Source organism: Colias croceus, chromosome 11 (assembly GCF_905220415.1).
Source record: "Colias croceus chromosome 11, ilColCroc2.1".
In the NCBI taxonomy this organism is placed as follows: Eukaryota; Metazoa; Arthropoda; class Insecta; order Lepidoptera; family Pieridae; genus Colias; species Colias croceus.
Genome location: NC_059547.1, coordinates 1,811,768 through 1,829,073, shown reverse-complemented (window position 1 = coordinate 1,829,073; position 17,306 = coordinate 1,811,768). Strand labels below are relative to the sequence as shown.

At 34.1% G+C, this 17,306-nt stretch overlaps 1 non-coding gene across 1 annotated transcript; it reads left to right on the top strand.

The window, feature by feature from the left end:
• Nucleotides 1-9,541: 9,541 nt before the first annotated feature.
• LOC123695916 lies at nucleotides 9,542-9,614 on the top strand. The gene has a single exon (XR_006752012.1). It is a non-coding gene; the product is annotated as a U6atac minor spliceosomal RNA (small nuclear RNA).
• The last annotated feature ends 7,692 nt before the right edge of the window (nucleotides 9,615-17,306 follow it).

The window sequence follows — 17,306 nt, the reverse complement described above, 5'->3', positions numbered from 1 at the left end:
CCCAGAGGAGGGAACGATCCCTTTAACTCTTATTTATTCCGTGAGAAATTAGAGAAAAAATACTTAGTAATTGTTTATATATTATACTATAAAAACGAATCGCAAAATGTGTTGGTAAGCGCATAACTTGAGAACGGCTGAACCGATTTCGTTAATTATTTTTTTTATAATATTCCTAGAAGTACGAGGATGGTTCTTATGGAGAGAAAACGTAAAAATGTACCACGGGCGAAGCCAGGGCGGACCGCTAGTTGTTTATAAAAAAAGAAGTGTTTATTTTTACAAATGATAATACGCTTCTCTACGATAAAAATGTTTTTTTGCTATCTAAATTACCTTCCCCATTTTTTTAATTTCTAGTGTGGGAAAGTGATGACGCTAGACGACCTAGATATTGTATATTCTGACCTATATAGTGAACTAGTTGCGCTCCGCGGTTTCACCCGCGTGCCTCCGCTTCTGTTGGTCTAAGCGTTATGATATAATATAATAGCCTATAGCCTTCCTCGAAAAATGGGCTATCCAACAAAAGAATTTTCCAAATCGGACCAAGTAGTTCTTGAGATTACCGCGTACAAACAAACTTAGCTTATATTAGTATAGAAGTATAGATAGAATGCTCTGATATTTTTCCACTCCGTAATTAATACTGTTTTAAGACATGGTAACCTGGTTTAGTATCGAATGTCTGACTTTTTGGTAGAGTCCGCTACTACCACCACTCACCACTGAGCTAGAGTTGCTAAACTATTATTTGTTTTAACTCAATTCAACGTTCCTAGTTCCCAGTGTTTAACTTTAGTAATAGACGTCGTAGTTTCTTGTCTGTAGTTTCTTTTAGTCTTAACATCTTTTCGAGCATTTTTTAACAATATTATACCAAAAAAAGAGAATAAAGCAGTTTTGAACATAAGCGTATATATTTTATAATGCAAGAGGCGAATAAATAGGCACCCTCTAGGTAAAACAAATCTTTTAGACATGAATTACCACCAAAGACCGCGTCTGCGCTTTCCATCAAGTGGGGCTATGATCAAATGTGATCCTACTTATATAAAACAAAAATATGCTTCATTCAATATCAATAAATATGTAACAGTATTCTAACATTCCCTATCCTAAACGCTTGATAACAAAAATACGTGTGGCACTTGGGACTGCCGCGGTAAGACTATTGAGTAATGAGTATTGCATGCTATGCCTTCAAGCCACACCTCCGCCCGTCAGAGTGGGGAGCGTGAGGTTTTTTCGTTACGGAATTTCTTGATTCGGTCTCCGCGCTCGAGGCCCGCGATAGAAGCTATGCAATAGCTTAAAAATAAAAAAAAATCTCATCCTATCCTCTTAACCTTTACTTACTTAAATCAAGCAACCCTAGTCTGTTTAGATAAAAACACGTATTTGATATTTTTTCATGCAAACACTGCACCTGTACAAGGAATTAAAAAGGGAAAAAGAAGCTTAAATTTGTAACCTGCATATATGTACCTGCAGGAACATAATAGCTGTTTCTCGGCTACCATGAGCAAAGCTGTCCTAATGAAGCTGACACTAGCTGCGCTCCGCGGTTTCACCCGCGTGGTTCCGCTCCTGTTGGTCTTAGCGTGATGATATATAGCCTATAGCCTTCCTCAATGAATGGGCTATCTAACACCGAAAGAATTTTTCAAATCGGACCAGTAGTTCCCGAGATTAGCGCGTTCAAACAAACAAACAAACAATCAAACAAACTCTTCAGCTTTATAATATTAGTATAGATTAAGCATAGATAAGTCATACACAATTTAATAAAAGATTAATTAGATAACAACTCAAGAACCCATTTGCCATTCACAACCTTATAAACAAGATTAAAATCCTTCAGACTTCATAACTATAAAACTTATAACACCTCCTTACTTATTGCTCTTATCACAGGCTCTTATATAACAAGGGCAATATTAACACAAGTTCTTGTAAATAAAAACACAAGGCAAGGTTTATTATCGCCGCAATCCGTAGCGTATATTTGAATGCATCCCGCATTTATATCGCGAGATGTGATTCCCTGAGCTCGAAAATTTGCCATAATTCAACATGACGCTGTAGTGAATCGCCGTGGTTAGGGCTGGGTTACACTCTCGTTGAGAACTCGGTGATAATGAAAGCTGAGGGAATTGTCATACTACCCCTATTTTTATTGTTGATTTCCTTATACATACATCAACATCATTAGCTCATAATATAAATTACACATAAATATTACTTATGCTATGATACACATACAGAAACAACACAAGTTGTTTTCATGACATCGCTGCATATTCGCAAAAAACAAATACAGCTAGTAGTAAACTACTGCATAGCTTATGAAGCAATACTTAAAAAAATCCTAGAGTCATTCGTATAGCCCTAGTATTTATATATTGTACTAGCGGTCCGCCCCGGCTTCGCCCGTGGTACATGTTTACGTTTTCTCTACATAAGATCCATCCTCGTACTTCAAGAAATATAAAAAAAAAGAATTATCGAAATCATTTCAGCCGTTCTCGAGTTATGCGCTTGCCAACACATTTTGCGATTCATTTTTATATATAAGATGGATATTGTATGTATTTTCAATCAAGGAGGTGCAATTAAAGTTCGTTCTAGATCATCCGCGAATGCACGTTCTCATAATTCCAGCGAGAATGTAGAGCAGGCACAAAAGCAGTCTCCACGCTTCCGGACACAAGTAATATTACAGCTATAATTTTACAGCGTAAGGCACCATCCAGTTTATCTTTGCGTTTGTTAAATAAGCACAGAGCTTAATGAATACTGAAAATTAAAACTTAACAGTCCCGGCTCGCGCTGTTTCAGTTTTATGTCGTTGTACTTAGAGTCTATTATTTAATTAGTCTCAAGTTCGGGTGACATTTTGTTTGCCGCCTTTGTCTGTGAATATATTTCACGAAACGTGTGCATTAATTAGACGTTCCTGACTCTGGGAATCAAACACTGATGAGAGTGCAAAAATTGTTGGATTGCATATTGTGCATTTGTTGCATACTGTCGCCCGCGGCTTTGTGTTATCTCTTGACAGTATAGGTAGCAACCATTTAGTAATCTGTGGTATTAGCCATACTTATTTGTACCTCTTTATTTAACGAATTGCATTTAACAATTTTTTTCTGCCTATTGGGTAGATCTGAGATTCAACCAACGTCTTTTTTTCATGCATCTAAGTAATAAGAGTAGGGCAGTACACCGTTTGCCGGGACAGCTAATTGTATTATAACTAACAATAACAAAAATATATCATAACTAGCATACCGCCCCCGGCTTCGCCCGCTTTCTCTAAAACGATTTGAGATTTAAACTATCCTATCTCTCAAGTAAGATCGAACTGCACGTGGTGTGCGAATTTTATTATAATCGGTTAAGTGGTTTAGGAGTCCATTGAGGACAAACATTGTGACACGAGATTTATATATATTAAGATTTATCTGTATACCATTACTTCAGGATCATAAGTAGGTTGTTGATTATTTTGTAATATCAACATTTAAGACATTAGACTAACAGCAAATAAAACAAGAACAAAGCCAGTATATACGATACACATCTGAGGCCGTTTCGCGCCTGACCGTGTTTCTTCAGTTCCGCTACACAGCCACATCGTAATTCACAGGAAACGTGTTCCGACTACCCTCATACAAGTTTTTATTTCGTGCACGCTTTGAAAAATCGCGAGACCCGAGGGAATTAAAACGGTTCAAACGGTTATTATATTTGTACAAATACTTAAATGGATTCCGTAGGCTTCCGTGTTGAGGAATTTTCAATTTTATGTAGTCTTAATTGGGGTTCTGTTTGATATTAAATGAAATTTCTTTGATCATGTGTTTCCGCTTATTGTTAATTAAAAATGTATATGGTTACTTTGCGTTTATTAGCGATATATAAATAAGTGGGTTCGATTTGTTTTCTATTTCTAGATTAATTATAATTTTTACCCATTAGGTATCGACTTCACGGGATTTCGTACAGATTTTACACGCATCGGGGATGATAATTTTACTTCCTAATAATTTTCGAAGCTTCGTGTGAAGCTTGTGTACTATAGATTAACAAGTCGATATGTTTCCAGCAACAATTTGCATAGTTACGCGTACATTGGGGAAAAACTGTACCCGTTTGAACTTTATCTAAATAGGAGTTGCATTTTTAATGCTCCTATTTCGTTTACGTGTGAGCTGGATAAAAGTTAATATTTTCGCTATTTTTGTGCTGTTTTTACGTATATTGTGATTTATAAACATTATGTAATGCGGCATTTTCATATGTTTTACTTGTAAATAATTTGATTCATGTTCTAATAATTTTTTAAACAAGGTTTCGTAGTTATGTTCTAGTAGTAATCAGCTTTCAAATATCGTGATAAATATCTAGTATTTATAATTTTATAAAAAACTAGCGGTCCACCCTGGCTTCGCCCGTGGTACATATTTCGCAATAAAATGTTCTTTTTCAGGGTCTAAACTCTAAAGATTGTCTGTGCCAAAATTCATCAAAATCGGTTGAGAGGTTTATGCGTGAAAAGTTGAAAACCATACATACATACATACATAATTACAAACTTTTCCTCTTTATAATATTAGTATAAAAGTATAGATTTCCTTGAAATTGTATCGAGAATGTTTGAATCCAATAAACTATGAAATATGTCTTCGGAATCAGATGCAGTTTCTTTCATATAAGCGCTTCGTATGAAGTAGGTATTTGAAAAGTTTTGTAGCGAGACACGTTTATCATAAAAATAATTCAGAGTATCTGTTCGCAATATGGGAGTATTTTTAAATTTGCATACTGTTTATACACCGATTTATTTGGTTATGTTTTATTGTACTTATTTTTTAAACTTTTCACCCAATTGACGAATATAGAAAGATTTCAGGGTGCATTAATCATCACATTGAGTGCGACTTTCCTTATTTTACTTAATACATATTTTTCAAATTGACCAAGATTTGGGAGTTACCGTTATAATCATATAAATTTTAACGTTCCGTGTTTAACCAAGGTGTAGAGTTGAAGTTAAGCCGAGTAGCCCTAAAGTGTTGCCTGATGATTAGATAGGTACATTACAAGAAATTATTTTCATTCATATTTTCTTTTATAAATAAATATATGTAATATTATTTCGAATGAACTGACTGGTTCTCATATTTCCAGTGATCAATGCTAAGCCAGGGCGGGTCACACGTAATCTATAAAACATATTTATTGAATAAACGAGAGACTACGATTCATCGCTTTGACCAGGGCGACAGGAAACCGAATAGCTATTAATAAACGTCAGATTAAGCCCAAAATTAATTGTTACAAGGTGTCATAAACAAACAGAATCAACATTGAATATTTTCGCTACGCTTTTCTGTTACAAATTGTTTTGGTTTTAATCTTCTGAGGGACCTTTTTTTATTCAAAATGGCGGTGACAGGTGAATAACGGTTATTATTATTGAATATTTGCAGCCTTATTTATATAGCTTTAAAATAGCTTTCGATATTATTTATCAGAAAAAACAACAAACTTGAACCAACCGGACTTTTAAAAATAGTCCGGGAATCCTATCAAACAATATGACTTAGATAGGTAACAATAATTGTAAATGTACTAACTTTAATCTAGTAAAATATAATGAACCTGAACCCTAAAATGAGAACAAATACAAATTTCAGTTTATTGTAAATTTATTTACCGCTGACTCGACAACTCCTGTCGAACGCAAAAATGTAGCCTATAGGATTGTTCATAAAAAAGTTCATTTATTAATATCTATTAACGTGTTTTAACCTGAAATTCTTAGCAATTAATAAACTAACTTTCCACCCGAGGCTTCGCCCGCGTTATCTAAAACCTAATAAAGTATACACACCTACGTATTTTTAAAGATTAAGCATACTAAGGGCGGCCGTACACGGACCGCTTCAAGCAGTTGAGACCGACCGCTTGAAGCCGCGACCGCGCGGTGAACTATAGGCATTCATTCACCGCCGTACACGTGACGGCTCGAGCCGTTGCGACCGCTTCAAGCCGTCAACTGCATGACGAAATTCCACCGTGCCGTTGACGGCTTGCGAGCGGTCGTGAGGCATACACTGACTGCTCGAGCCGTTGACTGCGCTAGAGCCGTCGACGGCTCGCTCCTCCCCTGAAAACCAATGACTTGACTAGTCAAAAAAATCAACCGCTCGAGCGGTTGATAGCGACGGCTCGAGCGGTCAACAACCGATGGCTCGAGCAGTTGACGCCGACCGCTCGAGCCGTCCGTGTACGGCGCTCAGCCGTTAACTGCTCGAGCGGTCCGTGTACGGCCGCCCTTAGGGACATGAAAACAATTAAAACAATTTGAATTTGACATCATAATTGACATAATATTTATTTATAATCATTTTATTACTATAATAATTTCGCAATGTACCTATTGAGAACTAGTGTTGTGTGACGTAATATTGTATAATGTAATTTATAATTTAAGATATTTGCACGCTCAACTACGAGCAGAATGTCTAAGAACCTATAAAATTTGTACCTCAGCTATGTAACTACATTCAGCAAATAAAAACAATTTGAATTTGAATTTGAATTTCATGTGGACGGACGCGGTGAGAGCGTCTTTGTTTTATACTATGTACTGATGACACTCATTTGGCTTTTCATTATAATTTACGATATTCCAAAAAGTCTGCAAAATATCAACATTTGAACATTAGCCGAACAATCCTCCATAAATACCTTATAAATACAGAAATTAAAATAGCATTTTTACAAGAAACATATTTCCTTAGCAGACAGTATTATCATTTGATAAGGGTTCCCTTTATCGTCAATCCCGATGTTTTGATAGAATATAATAGTGAATCTCATTGGAATATTTTTGGTTCGTTTGTTAAAGGTTTGTGTCGATCTTTATATAGTAAGTGTTGGGAGCTTAGAGCTTTTGTGTGGATAATACTATGTTAGAAGAGAGTTTATTGGAGTGAGACGAATAGATTTCTAGCGAGCTTCATGCTGGATTTGATATACGTGAAGTCAGGTTTTGTAAAGATGTTTTTGTATATATTTATATTGATTTTGTATTGAAGATAGACGTAATATAATATGGTAACTGATTGTTATTTGAACGTGTTACGCGAGATGATATAGTTAGAATAATACATTAGTTGTTAAGTTACAAAAATGTAGATAGGTGCACTCGTACCAGAGTTTTTTGCAGGAAGTTATGTCATTTACAGCTTGCATGTAATTAAATAATTACAAATGTCATATTAAGTAGTTAAATTACTAAGGGCCGATTTTTCAATTAAAAATTAATCGTCGAATATCGTATTGTACAACCATTTCAAAAATGTGTGGCTTAACCGTATTTTGGCAGTTTGTTCTGTAATACTTTTGAACGGATAAGTTTTAACCAAGGATTGAAAACTCAGCCCTTAGTATCTTAAACATACATAGACGAGAAGGTAAGTACAGAAAGCAATGGAAGTGAACCATTAAACTATTTATTGTTTGATATTGAGACAAATTATTACGACTACATATAGAGCTAATCTTTAATTCTTCCAAAATCACATAAAAACAAACAAAAATCTACAATTTTTAATACCAAAAGTTTCTTTAACCTTCGCTTAATTTACGGTTTCAATGAATGGCAGAATAAAAAGGGGAGGTATAAAAGCTGATAGCATCCCAGCAATGAATTTAATTACTTCTCATAAAACATGGCCGCAACTTGAGTTAGTACGGTTGCACTTTGCGAATATTAATTGGTGTACGAATTAGCCGAGGTCTTGAGCAACCTTTTATGTACTTGTAAAATTAGTTAAATCATAAGAAATATTGAAGTTGTTATGATTTACAATTAGTAAGTTAAGAAATGACGAATGATGATATTATATTGATAATGTTTGTTAGAATTGGTTAGAAGGTTTGTAAATAAATTTAATTATTAAATGTAAGGCTGATATAGGGTACCTACAGTTTATAGTCTAATTAAGAGTTCTTTTTAAACAAAACTAGCAGGTTTTTGTATGATTTTAAAATTTATCCTAATCTATTCTAATCTTAATCAGATAAATTCAAAAAATTAATAATTAGTTGAACCGTTAGCCACTATTCAGTGGTGTACAATGTGGTGTGCAAAATATGTTTACGATTTAGGAGTTAGAGGAAAACAGACTATTTATAACCCGATAAATCCTGAAAAATTACACTTGTTTTGGACGAAAAAATTGGTATTGGATCACTATTGTCAAATTGCACTACTATATTTATTCTTGAAGATGATATTTTCGAGTGTTTTATCATAAAACCACTTTACCTCTGAGTAGGAAAATTAAAGAGCATAAAAAATATGAGAATTAATTACTATAACGACTTGTTCTCAAGACGAGTACTTAAGTAGAGCGGTTAATTTCGCACTTCGTTGAATACAAACGATTATAATTTTAAACGTAATATAGTAGATTGAATTAACTTAAGATATTGTACTGAAATTCATATTTAAGGTAGCGTTTCGTTCAAGGTCACTTTGTGAAGGGGTTATTGAACTTGAGGATAGTCTATTTCACATCGTAGGTTGCTTTTAATTTAATATCAGTTTACATTTTGAATTTTGATATCAAGAACTTTATACTAATATTATAAAGCTGAAGAGTTTGTTTGTTTGAACGCGCTAATCTCGGGAACAATTGGTCCGATTTTATTATTCATTTTCATTTATCGAAGAAGGCTATATTATTTGGTAACTGTGTTTGGCTGTATATCATCATGCTAAGATCAACAGGAGCGGAGCACTACGGGCAAAACCGCGGAGCACAGCTAGTCACTGATAAGACTGACTGATGACGCAGGTTTGTTGTAGCATGTGTTACAGTCAAAACCCTGAACCAGTCAATATCCTTATTGACCGGTCATTAACGTTATTGACTAAGGGCGTCGGTTAATATCCTTATTGACTGGTTTTGTCTGATAAAATCAGTTAATAAGGATATTGACCGGCACCCTTAGTCAATATCCTTATTAACTGATTTAAAGAGCAGACATTCAGTCAATATATAGGTTTGAATAGATTTAAACACTTAAATCTTTCTGTAATGGGCAAGTAAAACAATAGCGAGTCGGTTCTGGCACTCGCCGGCCGCTGCCGCGGCACGCTCGCTTCGCTCGCTCGGCTCGTGCGTGAGGGTCGCAGTTCAAACCTAACCTAACCTACCTACTGGGTCGAATTTGACACTTAAATCTTTCTGTAATGGGCAAGTAAAACAATAGCGAGTTTTACTTGCCCATTACAGAAAGATTTAAGTGTTAAAATCTATTCAAACCTATATATTGACTGAATGTCTGCTCTTTAAATCAGTTAATAAGGATATTGACTAAGGGTGCCGGTCAATATCCTTATTAACTGATTTTATCAGATAAAACCAGTCAATAAGGATATTAACCGACGCCCTTAGTCAATAACGTTAATAACCGTCAATAAGGATATTGACTGGTTCAGGGTTTTGACTGTAGCATGTCTATTGAAAGGAGAGACGGTTAGCACTCCCCTTGATAAGGATGGAACACATAAATCGGTGGGTATCTTTGGAAGATTTCCCCACTTAAAAAAAAGGTTTGTTTAAAGAAGAAACTTAACAAATGAATACAATAAAATAAATAATTAGAAGTAGCTTCTATGACGTGACGAGATGTTTGCCGTATTGTTCGGCTGCAAATGACGAAATATTTCATTCCACCTCCTTACTTGCCAAATGAAAACCTTGTTTTAATTTTTAAACAGTGGAAATGTTTTAAAAATCTTATCAAGGTGTTCATTGTGTATAAGTATACTCAAACTCAAACTCAAACATTCATTTATTCAATTAGACTACTATTTAGTACTTTCGAATCGTCATTACATAGGTAAGTATTTTTAACATTTACCACCGATTCGGAAAGCAGTATCTATGGAGAAGAATCGGCAAGAAACTCCATAGTTGCTCTTTTAACATCATGTCAATATTAGAATATATGAAACTTATATCTAACTACTATATATAATATGCCAAAGAACTGTCCTGTGGTTTTTACGCGACAACCCTCCATGGGTTTTTATCGTCCATATATTCCTGAAAATGTACTAGTTCAGAGAGCGTACTACAGTATAGTACGCTCTCTGAACTAGTACATTTTTTATATAAGATTTAAATTTAGAACTACTAAACTCTTTAATATTGTGAGGAATTCTATTGTAAAAGCGTATACCTTGACCCATAAATGAATTTTTAACTTAAGCTAATCGGAAAAATGGCATTTCAATTCTATTCCTGTTCCTTGTGCCATAATCGTGTCTATCTCCTACTCTTGTGTGTAAGTCGGAGCTTTTGTGTACATGCAAAATATTATTAAATATATACTGTGATGGTACAGTAAGGATACCAGTATTCTTAAAATGATCTCTTAGTGAGTCCCGAGCACGTAAATTATACATATACAGAGCGAATGGCTCTTTTCTGTAAGATAAATATAGTTTCTATATCTGCAGCCCTGCCCCACAGTAGAATTCCATAGAACATAATGCTATGAAAGTAGCTGAAATAAACCAATCTAGCCGTATCTTCATCGGTGAGATGCCTTATTTTTCGGACTGCATATGCTGCTGAACTGAGCTTAGCTGCAGCGGTGTTGACATGGGCTCCCCACTGTAGTTTCTCGTCCAATGTTAACCCTAGAAATACAGTAGACTCAGTAGGATGCAATACCTCCCCGTTCAAGGTAATATCTCTGTTCAACTTTTTTACGTCAGGAAGTAAAAATTCAACACAAGTGGTTTTTTGGCATTTAATAATAAATTATTGGCAGTAAACCATTCAGATATGTGTAAATACAATTTTAAGGTAAAAGTTTCGAGCTTAATAAAAATTCAAAAATCTATTCTTATTCTTCACCATTGCTTCACATTGTCCGATATACATTGATGTCAACGTGTCTTCTATATGCAAAGATGCCTGTACCACGATATCATAAAGCAATATTGGAAAGTGACAGCGCTATATGTCGTCTAGCGCCATCACTTTCGCACACTGGAAATAATACTGCTAATAGCAATAAGGCTGGTTGCAGAGCTTGACCGTCCATCAGTGCGTACGTCAGTCGCGCTTGTCATATGTATGGAAATTCATAAAACTGTTCATAGCTAGACCGACCATACGCACGCGTATTGTCATGCGCATTAGTGTCATAGTCATACAATTGTTGATGCGTATCGTCAGGATCGACGGTACGCACTGACGGTCGGTAAAGCTCTGCAACCAGCCTAATAGCAATTACATGTAAATAGTTGTATTACTGTCACGTCACATTTGATCATTTGATGAAGTGAGCAAACCTACGATATGGCCACGTCAATACCAACACAGCATTCAATCATCTAAAACGGCACACTAACGCACACACGATTATTTGTCAAAGTCAAGAAATAGTCATAGTACATTATTTTTTCCGAAAAAAAGAGACAACTAACGTGTAGGTAAAGTGGCTAACTAGCCACATTTTGAGTGCTTCTACCAGAGCGTTAATAACTGTGGTTAATAACCTATGTACACTTTTTTCTTTCAATAATATTCTTAAAAAATGATAGGAAAATGACAGCGCTATATAGGCGAACTGTATAGAGCTGTTACTTATCCACACAAAAATAATATTGCTTTAAAACATCATGGTACGGGGTTGAATGTATCGACAATAACGTAACGGACAGCACGTGTTGACATCGCGTAATATTGTATGTTTCACAATAAATATGCATTGATGCGGCCGCTTCCTGGGTTTAAAATAGCGGACAATCTGTGAGATTCCTTATGCTGAAGGTGTTTTGAGATGTATGTTATATAGCGGGAATTTTGGATTTGTTTTCTTCGAAATGTTTTGCTTATTGGTGTTCTTCATAAGCTATGTAATACTTGTGCCGTATATTGTCGTATATTATTTTAATTATAAATTCGTAAAATCCTACTAATATTATAAATGCGAAAGTTTGTGAGGATGTGTGTGTGTGTGTGTGTGTTTGTTACTCTTTCACGCAAATACTACTGAGCCGAATACAATGAAATTAAGCACACATATAGAGTGTAACTTGGATTAACACATATGATAGGCTTATCCCGGAAATCCCACGGGAACGGGAACTATGCGGGTTTTCCTTTGAAAATGCGGGCGAAGCCGCGAGCGGAAATCTAGTATTATAATACTAGATAAATAATAATAATCCTGATTCTGTTAGATGTCATACAGTGTAGGTAGTTTGAAAATTAATAAAATTTATATCCATTCTCAACGCTTATATTAATTAAAACTATACGTATATATCAAATACAGAATCCACCAAACAATTAAAGCTACACAGTATGTTAACGTTACCGTTTAAATCGGAAAAACATAACTCTCCTTCTAGTGCAATCGGGCACAAAACAAAAAAACCGGTAAACGCAATCACAATAGAATTTAAATAGTTCTCGCAAATTCATCTGTCGGCTTTATCCTGAAACCCTGACTCGTTACGAAGAAAAAAGCTGTCAGATTCGAAATTGGAACGAGTTTTGTTTGTTAAAAAAAAGAAAAAAAAATCATATTTAAAATAAGAATAAGTTTCGAAACATAAATTGAAATTACCAAGCGGTTTATTGTAGTATTATAATGAATGATACAATTTTGAAAATTAAGCGAGCGGCGACAAAACGTGTTCTCATAATAGAATAATGGAAGGGTAGCTATGGGAAATGTGGACCATTGTTTTCCCGTTTATGTAACTGCACTTGACAGCTTTAATTATTTAAAAGTTATTCTTGAAATTCTTAATTAATATTCATGTTGGATTACTGTTATACAATAATGAAGATAACAGTCTCAATCAATACTTTTATTAATAAACGTAATATTATTTTGTGTATTTTGTTCTTGAAAATTTTTCCATAAATAGGTACCTTCCTTTATCTAAAAATTTTTGAAGTGAAACTGGGGTTGGAAAAAAATTTAGTGTAACATTTTTTCGTTACGCGTGACATTTTCCGTTACGCGAATTGTTACGCGCCGTCTTTTTCTTATCCCTACCATGCGTGAAGTTGCTTATAGTAAATTATTTTTTGAAAAATAAGGTCATAAAGAAGTTTCACTTCTTACGGGTGTACACTAGTACACGCACACATTTTTTATTTATAAGTCATTTTGATAAGTCTTGGAAGATGTCATTGAGTTGTCGCAGTCATCTGGTTGAATCTGTTATTTGATTGAATGACTAGCTAGCGCTTTCATTGAATAACAACATTGATGATGGTGATGTAATTCTTATTTTATTTGTAAAAAAATTAAAGATACCAAATACGTTCTTATCACCGTAACTATAAAGGATAAACGCAAAAAAATTGGAGAAAAACTGAAAAGAAGGGACGCAGATGCGCCGCGAGACCGTTTGCGTCTTTGTCATATTTATGTAATCGTTAATATGAGTAAGTGGGATGGCGAAATTTTGTGTTGAAAGCCTTTCATTAACTCATTTTTTGTCGTATTAAGAGATTACTTTTTGTACATGTAGAGAACATTTTTTTTTTAGAAAATTACAGCGAATTATGAGTTGAATTTTAGAATATTTTACGTATAACATCGTCTTTTATAAAACATGCTTGTATAGAATTTACCAAAGTATGAGTAGAAAATAAGCAAGAAAGAAGTAGGTATTAGTTCTTAAACATATCTTTTAATATTTTAAACGGTAATAATAACAAACATAAACCTAAAACTCACTGAGATTAAACTAAAATTTACGATAATCCCCAAAAACTGTAATCTACATACAAAAGAGCACGATCTTCATCATTTCGCTCGTAATTAACAAAATAAGTACATAGAATTATACATTGTGACAGCAAAGAGGATTCCCGCCAAATTTATTCGCGGCAAACACAGGCGCCATGATGGATTCGGCCATTTTCAACGGTACGTTTGTAAATAGTACGGACGTTCGGGCATTTTTTAAACTTTTATATGAATTTATGACTCAATTTGAAAGCATTTTTGGATTTAAATAATGTTTTAGCATCAAAGTTGGCATGGAGGGACTTTGGTGGAAATGTTTTCAATGCTCGTCGATTCGTGATGGCTTTTTTTTTAATCCCTATAGATATCAATTGATTCTGGTTATATTAATATCATAATATTTAATTCCCACGGAAATATAGAAAAAATGATATTTTTATATTCCAGAAATTTCAACTTATAAAATAAAATATATTTTCCGTGCCAAGGTCACGTGAAAAAATCCGACATTTTAAAATTTCTACAGAATTTCAAAAGCACTTTCGTATAAATCACAGATTATCGAAATAATCATATAACAAACACTAGCAATACCTGAACAAAATATCAAAGGATTAATCCATATCGCGGGCAAATATCGCATATTTCACGTAACTACAGACACAGAGGGATAACTTTTACTATTGTTACGTCAAAGTATGACAGATTGCGACGCGGGACCAATCCATCGGCGTGACATTCGTTATAAATGGCTTCCTTGCTGCGACTTCATTTTTGCGCGGGAAGTTTGGTTTGGCGTTTTTAATTTGGAATCTTTTTAAATTATTTCGTATCTCTTGTTTGTTGAATTTGTTTAAGAACGACTGTTATTGGATAAATGTATAAAAAATGTGTCTGAAATAAAACGACTTTAAGGCTCTACAGAAAGTCAAACTTCTTAAATAGTCACCACGAATGCAAATAAAAATTAAAAATACAATAAAATGTAAACAACGTAGGTTTCTTTAAATCCGCATTACAACAATACTTTTCTCCACTTTAATCTCTAAATACGTGTTAATTACGAACTAACTGTTCTAACGTACTGGCCACTTAAAAAAAAAGCTGACTGGTGCTTAATTAAAAGTAAAACTTTTCCTAACATATATTTTATTCTAAATTGAAACACTGAAATTCGATGTTATTTAAATATGGGAATTTGTTAGAAAGGTGTTATAAAACAATAGTTTTAGCTACATCGGAAACAAAATATATTGTGAATTGCGAATCGGAAAATAGGAAACCTATTCTACGCCCTGTCAAATGCCAATCAAACATGAACGGAAAGTAAACCAGTTAGAAAAGTATTTCGTTATATTGATACGCATAAATTCGACATAATATGCAATGGATTATACGAGAATATTATGAAAGACAAAATTATCACTGACACAAATCCTATTTGCTAACATTACTCATGTACGGATTATAGGGCTGTCGAGTGACGATTTATTGTAATTGTCATACAATATTTTTTCAACATATTTTAAATGTACTTTTTAATGCACGTTGAGAAGTTTATTATTTTATTAGAATTTATGATACTATTAATTTTACGATGGATAAGAAACGATTTTAACGTTTTATAATTATTTATAATAGCGAAATCAACCTGGAAAGAGAGGTATATTATTGGTGACATTTAGAAAAACAATTCTTAACAATTTTACCTGCTTTTAAAATCATTTTTACGTGATATTATTTACCCTTAATAACAATAACAGCACTTTCGTGCCTAGTTGAAGAAACATATTCATTCTCCTAACATGTCATTTATTGTTATATTATTTGCATTGGTTCCAAATCACATGTAAAACTATAGTACTCGACAACCCTAACGAAAAATCATACGTTGCCATCACGGAAAATCAAACGAGACCGTGTCGTACCTCCGCAAACATTAGTCAACGGGAAAAGGGGAGAAAAAGAAGGGAATCGGGGAGAATTACAAATAGTGGACCGCCGCGGGGTAATTTGTGAGCGTGAGTTGGCAACTCACGTGTTGCGTTGGTGGAGACACACTAGGGGATAATGAGTTAATTACGTGATTAGTTCGGTTCATTTGTTGATAATAGTCATTCGTTTATAAGGTGGATAAGAATATTATTTACTTCATAGAGGTGCTCGAAGCACTGTTTGAAATAAAATGTGAATTGACCGCTTAATTTACTGAAAATTCGTTTTTTGAATAATATTATTTTAATATGAACTATATTTTATAATTTGATATTTTTCCGATATAAATATGTGTTATAAAATTTGTCGTTCTCAGTATATGCCGAGATAATGACAGATAGTCAGAGAACTTAAAGAACTCATGTAATCATGCAATTCATTTTTCAAATTATAACCACAGTCTACAAATAGATATTACAATATAGACGTTCATACAAAAAGATTTTAAAATTTTATAACTATCGATACGACTCTTTCAAATCGCCCATTTTTAACCAAACTAAAAGCTGAATATCCAAAGAGCAAGGTTTTATTCACCCGCAGGTCTGTACACACCTGAACAAGATAAAGGGATTGCAAAGTTTTTGACTTTTGCTCGTTCGATTCCGTTTTTCCACTTTTGAGGGCCGACGCGAAATTGTATGAACATGCGATCTTTGACTACGGTTAATGAAAGTAACTGTGCTGACAGAGAGGGTTCAAACGTAGTGTGAATGTTGTGGTAAGTATGTTCTAGAAACTAGATGGATGATTGTAGGTGTGAGTGTGATTCTTATGGTTTTAATACGTGTGTGTGTGCATTGTGTGTATTATGTGTTCAATATAAAATATTTATATTCTACGATATTATTAAAGATATAGAGAGTCAGATAGATTTTGACAAGTTTGTGTAGAATTGTTATTTAGTAGGCCTACAACTATATTGAAATTATTAAAACACCCCCCAAAAGAGTATTAAAAATATGGACAACTAAAATATTCACATAAAATTCGTATTAAAAAGTTTCATGTCCAAACTAGCCGCACAGTTTTCAGGATTTTTCAGTGCAAGCAGCAACACATCACAATAAAAATATAACTAATACGAATGGAAGAAAGCATGATTACATTAAGGCCACTTTGTACTCATTATACCCTTAAAACAACATAACAAACTAAAACACATCTAATCATGTAGGGCGTAAGTGCTAAAATGCCTAATAATACGCTTGCGTAGAACAGAAAAGGGAATAAAATAAATAATAAAGAGCATTACTCCGCGGAAGACACGGGCGGCTGTAATCAAAACAAATGACACGCGTGGTACCAGGATAACGTCACGATATTACCACGTGAGGTACAATATAGGACATAATTGTTGGTACGTTGTTGGAAGTAAGTACGTATACCATATAAACGGAAAAAAATATTGTTGATTAGGTACCTACTAATTTTTTTTGTAGTATTTATTATGTTAGTATTTAACTCGGGTGCTTATATCTGATTGTTCAATA